The 10,201-nt window shown below is 41.1% G+C and overlaps 1 protein-coding gene across 3 annotated transcripts in view; it reads right to left on the reverse strand.

The window, feature by feature from the left end:
• Positions 1-10,201, reverse strand: part of LOC138016259 (NACHT domain- and WD repeat-containing protein 1-like) — a 43,377-nt gene that overhangs the window by 13,986 nt on the left and 19,190 nt on the right. The window contains exons 1-2 of one of the 3 annotated variants that reach the window (XM_068863430.1): positions 1,979-2,073; positions 410-666 (exon numbers count right to left, since the gene is read on the reverse strand). The exons of 1 other annotated variant lie outside the window; for it this stretch is intronic. The gene's annotated coding sequence lies outside the window, so the exon portion shown is untranslated. Of the gene's footprint in view, positions 1-409; positions 1,281-1,978; positions 2,074-10,201 lie in introns of those variants that run through there. One more of the 3 variants, XM_068863431.1, reaches the window with a different exon arrangement.

Raw genomic sequence — 10,201 nt, forward strand, 5'->3', positions numbered from 1 at the left:
TAATTCAAGTTAAGTAAATAGAGCAAATTAACTCAAAGCTGTCAACCGAAACATTTGCATTTTAGCGTTTGCGACTTTTAGCATGCAATTAAATCCAGTTTCTGTCTCTTCTCGTTTTTGACATATCAGTCACGTTTTCCCTGCAAAGCCTTCATGTTAAACTCGTCAAGAATCGTGATCCAGTGGTCCTGAGTATAAATATATTCAGTATTTTTTTTTTCGTCTTGAATAAAGGACCATTAAAATCTGTGTTGGCATAACGTAGGAGATTAATTTTCATAAAATTCCAAGTTTCTCAACAACACATATTTACGTTTGCTTCAAAATAAGAAACGGTCAAATTAGGATTGAAACTTATCACAAAGTTATACGGCAAAAGTGTTGAGGTTTCTGTATGTACCACACTTACCGATTGGAAGCTTGCGAACGCCAAGATTATTTATTTTCTATCTGGAAGGCAGAGGTAATGTCACGATAATACTCTGTTCTGGAATAGGCAGATCCATCAGCTTTAAAAACGTGCGGCTCGACACTTTCTAAACATTCGACAGCCATGTTCCTTCGACGAAAACCGCTTATTTTATGCCAAGGCTTAGTAAATAAAAGGTTCAACCTCTTTTGCTTTATGATACCATAGCAACATAACAGGAACGCACGCTGGTTATTCTAGAATGTTAGGGGAAAAAATCATTGTTATATAAAACGTTTCGGGTCGAGTGCGTAGGGCTACTTAGTCTACTATTATTTTAAATTTGTCCATGGAAGGCATGAATGCACACTCTGCACCCTCCCGCTAGATCCGCCTCAGCTCAACACATCATGATGGAAACACAACATGTAATCATCAAACCTCGTCGCATCACAGGCGCCCCAAGCTGAAAATACGTGGTGTATGCGACAGTTTGTGTATATAGAGAATTGTATGGGAAAATCACCGATCGTAAAAAAATTGTGTAAATAACTATCTCATTTGAAATAAAGTTTTCCTACCTCAAATGTGTGACCAACTTGTCTCTTTTGGCGAGTTTCGAGCCATTCTGACGCCGTTTAGTGAAGTCATCCGGAAGGCCGTTGCTGAAATAATGGGAAGGCCGGTGACTCCATCCATCGCAGGCCAGACCTCACTTCACAAATCGTTTTCTCTTCAACAGGAAAAGTCCCGAATCGCAATAAAAACAACAGTTCCATAAAGCCCAATAAATTTCACTCCAAATACGTGTGTTTCGGCGGCCGAAAGACTCGTGGCGAACGAAAACTTTGCCTTAAAATTCACCTCTTCGGCTTTCCTCAGAGGCTTGTGACTGGGCTGGCGACAACGGAAACTCGCAAGATAGTTTCAGCCTCAACTCTTATTGGTCCATTTGAATTTGACCGCGTGCTGGCAACACGACCGTTGTTGACTGCCCGGTCACAAGTCAACAACGGTCGTGTTGCCAGCGCGCGGTCAAATTCAAATGAACCAATCAGAGTTGAGGCTGAAACCATCTTGCGAGTTTCCGTTGTTGACTACCCGGTCACAAGCCTCTGAGGAAAGCCGAAGAGGTGACTTTTAAGGCAAAGTTTTCGTTCGCCACGAGTCTTTCGGCCGCCGAAACACACGTATTTGGAGTGAAATTTATTGGGCTTTATGGAACTGTTGTTTTTATTGCGATTCGGGACTTTTCCTGTTGAGGAGAAAACGATTTGTGGAGTGAGGTCTGGCCAGCGATGGATGGAGTCACCGGCCTTCCCATTATTTCAGCAACGGCCTTCCGGATGACTTCACTAAACGGCGTCAGAACGGCTCGAAACTCGCCAAAAGAGACAAGTTTGTCACACATTTGAGGTAGGAAAACTTTATTTCAAACGAGATAGTTATTTACACAATTTTTTTACGATCGGTGATTTTCCCATACAATTCTCTATATACACAAACTGTCGCATACACCACGTATTTTCAGCTTGGGGCGCCTGTGGTCACATAAGGACAAAACCTCACCACATAATGAAAAAACCACACCACAAGACAAAACGTCAAGACCAAACGAATAAAGATTACACAAGAAAGTTATGGCTTTCCAGAATGTTCGATTCCGCCGCCGCTTTTGGTAATCCATGCCCCTTGAGGGTGGGGGGAAGGGGCGTTGCGTGACTTCCAAAGGCGAAAGACCAATAAATTTGCCCCGTTATTATTCAAGTGCAAGAAATGTCCCCAATTGCAACATTTTGTCAGCCAACACTTCCAGAGTTACACTCTGTAATTTCTCAAATAACACAAGGTTTGGTAACAGATTTAAAAATGAAATCATCGGTGTCAAAGTTGTTGAGTCACGTTTCGATGACTCCACAATCTCGTACCCAGAGTCCTCGGGCTTCTTGGTCAGCGGGTGAGCGCCCGGAGAGACTCTGGGATAATCGTTTCCATTTTCCCAGAAAACGTGGGTTCCGGTCTTATTACGTATGCTTGAGTTTAACCGGAAACAGAAAAGAGAAAACCGTAAACAGTAGAAATGGCGGGTTGAAAGTGTTGGAGAAACAAGAATTTTAGCCTTACACACACAGAAACTGGAGAAATGATCATTGGCTTGCTGTAAGAGCAAGTGAAGATGAAACCTCTGATGATATAATGTTTTCCCACGGTCCTTTTGCAACAGCAATAGTAATCACTGTTTAGCAGCGTGGGGAAATTCCCGTACGGTATAAGACATAATTCAAACCTCGTGGTTTTTTTATTTGTGTGATTTATATATTTCGAAGGTAGAGAAACAGAAACAGCACTGAAACTAGTTTTAGATTTTGAAATCTCCCTTCAAATTCTGGGGCTTCCGAATTACTTACCGACTTCCTGTCGGACTGCCATTGTTACGCAAGCGGCCAATCAAAAATATAGTTTAAGTCGATTATCCAAGAGTCTCTACGGACGCTCACCCGCTGACCAAGAAGCCCGAGGACTCTTGGTACGAGATTGATGACTCCATGTTTCTGAATTTACCGGAAAGCATTGTATTTTTGGTCACTTGGGACTAGTCTTTATTACAATTACCAAGTCGATGAGATATATATACGTGAAAGATGTGTGAAAATGCAGACTGTATTTAGATTTAGGTTCAGTTAAAATAAAATTGAATAACGCCATTAAAAAGGAATCTGTTTGCGTGTTCCATTTTCCTGATGTACAGCATCTTGTAGATCAAACAGTCCAGCTTTGTGAGGCATTCCTTTAGAATCGTTTAGATCTCACCGACTTTGTAATTTAACCGGTTAGATAATGTTAGGCTCACGTTCACCCTACAGGCATTGTGGGCCATGGAACAATTTTCATATATGATCCATGCAAAGCTGAAATTCATCCAATCAGCTCGCTGGGATCGCTACTATAAGCAATGCGAATTTCCATAATAAAAACAAACGGCCAAAAACCTGTCGGTTGAAGGTGGGCCTGGAATGTTCCATCCGGTCAAGTGACGCAGATTATGCGCAATGTTTTCAGTGAACCGCGATGGTAACTGTGACTTGTTGAGTGAGGAATGACAGAAAAAAATACAGCCAAAGTGGTTGAGGGACGCTTCGATGCTTTAAACATGTTGTATAACTCAGTTTACTTACAAAGCATGCATCAACAACAAAATTTATCTAAAAACTTTGTAGAAAATGCTGTGTATGATTGGTTAAATGGTTAAAAAAATCATATGGCATTTTCTTTGGGAAAGCCTTCTAACATTTCCTTTTTCTGTGCATGGGTATTGCATTACAGAGTGCAATACTCATTATATTATCATGTGCGAGTGAGTGAGTGAGTGAGTGTCCGTGGTGGCAAGCAAGCAGACCCGCAGTGCGAGCCTAGATGACGAACGTGATAAGTCCATTGGATGCGTTTTTTAATTCCAACAAATGAATCTCAAATTCGGCAAGCATTACTTTCTCGGGACAAAATGAGACTAGCAAGAGAAATACACCATCAGATATGACATTGATAAATAATAAACCAATATTTGTTTCAAAATAGATTGAATTACCTTGTGAAACAGTAAAGCGTATACAAGTGAGGAGTTATTTCTCCTTGGATTATGTCTGAGTTAAAGAAAGAAATGCATGACAGGGATATCCTAAAAATTAAAGCAATCAAATCTAATGACCCAGCTGTCTGGGCGCAAATCAAAAGACAACACAATATCGTTAATAAAACGATAAAGCAAGCTAAGCAGTCCTATTATCAAACTAGTTTTAGTGATCATAATGGCGATTCTCGAAAATCTTGGCAATTAATAAATGAACTTATCTATCGTAAGTCGAGCGAATCATCAGTGAAAGAACTGAGAGTGAATGGCAATCAGTAACAAATCCAGCCGAATTGGCAGAAGAATTTATTTAACCATCATTTTGCCACCATAGGTACAAAACGTCCGGTGAAATTCCCGATTCTGGCAGCACCAGCTATCATAATCATCTGGCCACAGTTGTTCAAAGGATTGATAGCGCTATCCACCGGATAAATCACTATCCAGTGGATAAGTCATAACGAAACCAATTGCGCCGCTTTCCAATGGAAAGTGATTTATCTGGTGGATAGCGTTATCCACCTTTTGAACAACTGGGGCCTGATTGGCACATATAAAAGGTTCGAATTTCACCCAATAACCCCAAATCAAGTTCTTTCACTCCTCAATACACTAGACAAATCAAAGGCAGCCGGTCTAGATAATATATCTGCAAGGCTTATTCGGGAATGCACCGATCTGATCTGCTCTCCCATTTGCTGTATCTTTAATCAATCTTTAAGTCTCGGACTGATATTTCCTGACGACTGAAAAAGCGCTCCAGTTACCCCACTTTTCAACCAAGGGGAACAGGATGACTTGAACAATTACCGCCCCCATTTCCGTTATCCCGGTAGTAGCCAAAGTATATGAAAGAATAGTCCATGACCAGTTATATGCGCACTCTTGGTTTGAGTCATACTTGGACAACCGCATGCAGAGATGCACAGTTAATGGGTCACTCTAGGAGCTGCTAATTAAGCTGTGGTGTTCCTCAAGGCACTATCTTAGGACTTTTTTACTGTGTATTAATGATTTACCAAATTGCCTTTCAAATTGTTAATCAAGGAAGTATGCTCGGATGATACTCACCTAATCTACGCCGGTTTCAGCGCTGACAATATCCAATATTGTCTAAACGATGTTTTAGTATAAATGTTAGCAATTGGCTGATAGCAAATAAACTCACGCTTAATATGACAAAAACTGAATTTATGCTTATTGGGTCAAGCCAGAGACTGAGTGCTTTAAGAGTTCCTCCCAGAGCTTCAATCAATGGCGCTCCTATTGAGCAAGATACTACTGCTAAATCACTAGGAGTACCGGACATCCAAGTTCCAAGTTGTCGGACATCCAAGTTGTTCCTCAGACTTCCACCACTAAGTCTGAGGAACCTTCACTAAAGGACACCTCCTGTAAATGGACACCTCCCGAATGCGGACACCAAACGGCGGTCCCGGCCATTTCTCCTCTAAAAAACTACATACTTAACTTCCCGTAAGCAGACAGCTCTTGTAAGCGGACATAGACACCCATTCGGGGTCCACAGGGTCTAAAATATCCTCCAGTACGCGGATAGTAAACAAAAAAAAATTCGATTCTTTTACCTGTGTGTTAATTACCAGAAAAAAGAACAATACCGTCACCACTCTTTTAATCAAAGGCACGTGCAAGGTAGCCAGCACAGGGCGTCTTGGTGAGGTCGACCGCAACACGCACCATCCATACTCAGGGACCCCCTTTACACCACTGGATAATCCATATCTTCCAATCACCATCCCTTTTTATCTGACAAATTACAAAACGCTCTGCTAGCTTAGTACACTGTATGAATAGACTTGATTCTTACTTCAGCACTCGAAACTAGCTCTCTTTTTGAGATCTTTGAAAAAGCTAAAAGCAGCTGATGATGGATCCAATTATTTGGTTCCGAAACCGGGGGCCTTGCATTTTAAAGCAGTTCTTTTCAGATCTATTCCAAGGCACAGACAGTTTTCGACCAGGAGGTGGTGTCCATTTTTGACAGCCTGACAGAGAGCCAAGCTCCCGAACTGTCGCCACTCACAAAAACGGCCACGTGACCGTGACAGTCCAGTCAAAGAGATTCCCTCACAGCACAACGAAGAGGACATCCAGCGAGTTCAAAGACCATTCGAAATTGCCTGGCCACACTGGAAACTAGACGAGCCAAGCGTAAGTGGTCGCTTCAAGTTCTACGAGAAATCCCTGTGTCCCTACGGGCTACAGTACAAAACATTAGCAAGGGTCATAAGTAACACTACGATAGACGAACCAACCCCCAAACTGCCCTAACCTATACAACTAGAGCAAAGAACAAGAAATACTTTGAAAAAGTTCTCACAAAAAGCTTTATACTAGAGGTCTTAAATTCACACCATTCCCTCCTCTTCCTTACTCTTAGAAATCCTTACTAGAGGATTTCGATAATTTTGCTAGAACAATGCGTTTTAGATACATGATTGGCAAACAAAAGAAAAAAATGTGCTCATCCCTTTCATGCCAAATCCACATGGCAACCATTAATTCAAAAGTCGGTTGCCCTTGAAAAGTACTTGGAAGAGACCAAGCACGAATTACCTTCGACAGTTTTCCGCCCTCAAAAGGACAACATTTCAGCAAAAGAAAGAAAAGCCTTCTTAGTAATAGTAACAGCACTGAGTGAAGTACCATTCCGGGAGCAATTGGGCGAGTAATTTCAAAATCGCGCGCGAAGACGATTTGAAATTACAAGTACGATTACCCCTAACTTGTACGACAAGAAGTCCTATCACTAATTAATCGTAAGTATAGCAAAATGTAAGGATAAAAAGTCTTTGAATACCTTTTTTGTGAAAAAATTAACATTATATTCAATCTGTTTTGCAAGCAATGCATGTGATAGACACGTGAATGACGTAGGTGTCCAATTACAGGTTTCCAAATTGGAGTTGTTCACATTGGATACCTGTAATTTTACACCCACGTGATCGCACGCCAAGTACGCGACAAATAGGTATGCACAGAACCAATCAGATTCGAGAATTTTGTAATAGTTACGATTAAGCGCAATAGCGAAATTAATGTCAAACAAGATGATACAGTAACAACAACAGTCATTATGGATACAGCACAAAAAATTCAAGAAGGCTTACAGCAGCTATCGGATGGTAAATTTTACAAGCCTCTCACGTCTCCTATTGTGCTAGACACTGCCCGAAAAGTAAACGCAATAGTTAAAAAACTATTCAGTTCGGGTAATATAGATAAAATGACTTACAAATGGTTGACAATAATTGGTCTAAAATCATACCAGAATTCTACACCCTGACTAAAACCCACAAGAAAACTCACGTCGGCAAACCAATTGTTTCTGGTAATAGTGGCCCTACAGAACGCATTTCCAGTTTCGTGGACTCATTATTACAACCCATTGACGTCAAATAAGAGTCATAATACAAGACACCACCGATTTTATCAATTTTATTTAAAACAAGCAAACTCCAAATGATGTTATTCTATTCACTCGTGACGTTAGCTTCCTATACACTAAAATTCCTCAAGCAGAAGGAAGTTATGTTATTTGCCGCAACTACGAGCACCAATATGAGTCTAATCTGCCGATTCCCACCAATGATTGGTGCATGGGAAGTCATGCAGCTCATAATAAATAATAATTTACTTAATTGACCGCTCCCCATAGGGGCTTTTCAGGGCCAATGAAACAATAAACGAAACAACAGAACAAAACAAGAATAACGGTTAAGAATCCCAACTGGCCAGAGGCAAAGCAGTTGGCTATTTACAAGTGCAGATGGGAAGTTGAACCAGGGACTACCAGGAACAAATTCAGCGAGTGGTCAGAGCGGGTCTTGAAGCCGGGATCTCCGGATCTCAAGGCAAGTGCCCTAACCACCGGGCCACACTGCCTCCGGGACGTTGCCCTATTTCCCGGACACCCCTATTTCCGTACACTTAGACTTTAAGATTCCGTATATCCGAACGATACGTTCGAAAGAATTCAGTATTGACTACTCTGATTGCGTTTGTTCTTTTCGTAACCAAGCTATGCTCCATTTAGGTGGGAAGATTCAAGTTTTCGTTGAGATAAGTAAAATTTGTCTCTAATTAGTGCGATTTTTATCGCGCGTCTCGAAGTATGTCAGTTTTCGCAAAATGTGCGATAGATTTAATATTCTTTGTTCGACACAACTTGAGCTAAAAGGACTACGTTTTTCAGCATACAAGCAATTCCGTTTGCAGTTTCGTATCTCCGAGCATGACTACTAAAGAGTTTAATTGCACTTTTGGCGAGGGATACTTAATTCTGGACACCCAACGATAGCAAACAGTAAGATCAGCGCGCACCGTGAAAGAAATGATCGAGAAACATTCTCTGGAATGGATGCATCGCAGATGACGGGAGCTATCTCGTTCCATCAATCGTGACATTGTTGTTTGGGATCTCAACCCGGGATCAAAGGTCGCTTCATTTACTTCAGATTGGAAACCTCAACGCATGGCAGTATCTGGCAACCACCTCGTTGTCATGAAGGCCGACAGACCAGAGTTGATGTCGCTACGACCTCATCTTCGTGGACAAACAGAAATCGCGTTACAAGAAGACTCGCCATTTTAAGGACTGCACAATGGAGAGTCTGCTGGAGCCGTGTCAAGAGTTTGCAAGTGGTAAAGACGAAGATGAAGATGAAGATGACGACGATGATTCGGACAAGACAGACATTTAAAAGACCGAATTGACAAAAAAAAGCAGTGTACGCCAGTCCAAATGTCATAATCGGAGGTGGCAGTTCTGCATTTGACTCGAAAAATATCTTCATTTCTGGAAACGTTACGATCAATGGGGTTGCAATACAGGACTTGTAATCAAGCCAGCTGTCTCTGTATTAAGTAAGGCTGGTCGAAGCCAGGGTAATATTGGAGGTAAACTTACACTCCGTACACATCACTCAGTTCACACAATGTGGAATTTCCAAATTGGAAAGTTAACTTACCCAAAGTGGGCAAGTTGACAACAGGTGGGGACCTTTCCACTTGTTTCGTGTAAGCGAAGGGGTTTGACTAATCTTGTTTTCCAGTTTCTCTGTACAAAGGAACTGGAGGTCCAGGGTTCGAGAAAATTCCAAGATCAGAACCAGTTAGAGGTCGTTTTCAGTTTAGCAGTAATGACCGGCCGGAATCGAAGGAATCAAGGCCTCTTCGAATGCTTCGTCATTGATTAAAGAAACAACGAAACCGATCTTCCATGAAAATTGTCAAAATTACTTTAAATGCTTCGCCCTTTCCCATTTTAGAATGCTAAATTTTAATTTATGAAATCGCAATGGCGACTGTTTGCTATAATCATGAATCCTCCTCCTTTGTTTTAACTGAATTATGATTATTTGCCAAAGTTCTTACAATAAAAATCAAAATTAGCAAATGCCTGTAGTCGACGTTTCGACGCTGCTAACACCATTTCCGAGACCTCATTTCTCATACGTTTAAATGAATATTTATGAAGAAATGCAACCTGCTATCAATTTAAATTTATTTTAACACATCAAAAGTGTGGGAGTGATTTGAAGTCAAGTGACGCAGATTATACGCAATGTGTCCAATGAACCGTGATGGTAACTGTACTTGTTGAGCGAGGAGTGACAGAAAAAAATACAGGAATTCCAAAGTGGTTGACTGACGCTTCGATGACTCTATGTTATCATTATCAAACCGCTTAAATTACGAAGTCGGTCAGATCTAAACGATTCTAAAGGAAAGCCTCACAAAGCCTCACAAAGCTGGACTGTTTAATCTACAAGATGCTGCACATGGCCGAACACGCAAATAGATTCCGTTCGTGCCAAACTCTTTTTAATAGCTTTATTCAGTTTTATTTTAAATGAACTTAAATCTAAATACAGTCTGCATTTTCACACATCTATCACGTATGTATTTATATATATATCTGGGAATGTTGGCTGAAAAAATGTTGCAATTGGGGTCATTTCTTCCACTTGAATAATAACGGAGCAAATTCATTGGTCTTTCGCCTTGGAAGTCACGCAACGCCTCTTCCCCCCACCCTCAAGGAGCATGGAGTAGAATCGAACATTTTGGAAAGCCATAACTTTCTTGTGTAATCTTTATTCGTTTGGTCGTGACGTTTTGTCTTGTGGTGAGGTTTTTTC

This window comes from Montipora capricornis, chromosome 9, assembly GCF_036669925.1.
Source record: "Montipora capricornis isolate CH-2021 chromosome 9, ASM3666992v2, whole genome shotgun sequence".
In the NCBI taxonomy this organism is placed as follows: domain Eukaryota; kingdom Metazoa; phylum Cnidaria; class Anthozoa; order Scleractinia; family Acroporidae; genus Montipora; species Montipora capricornis.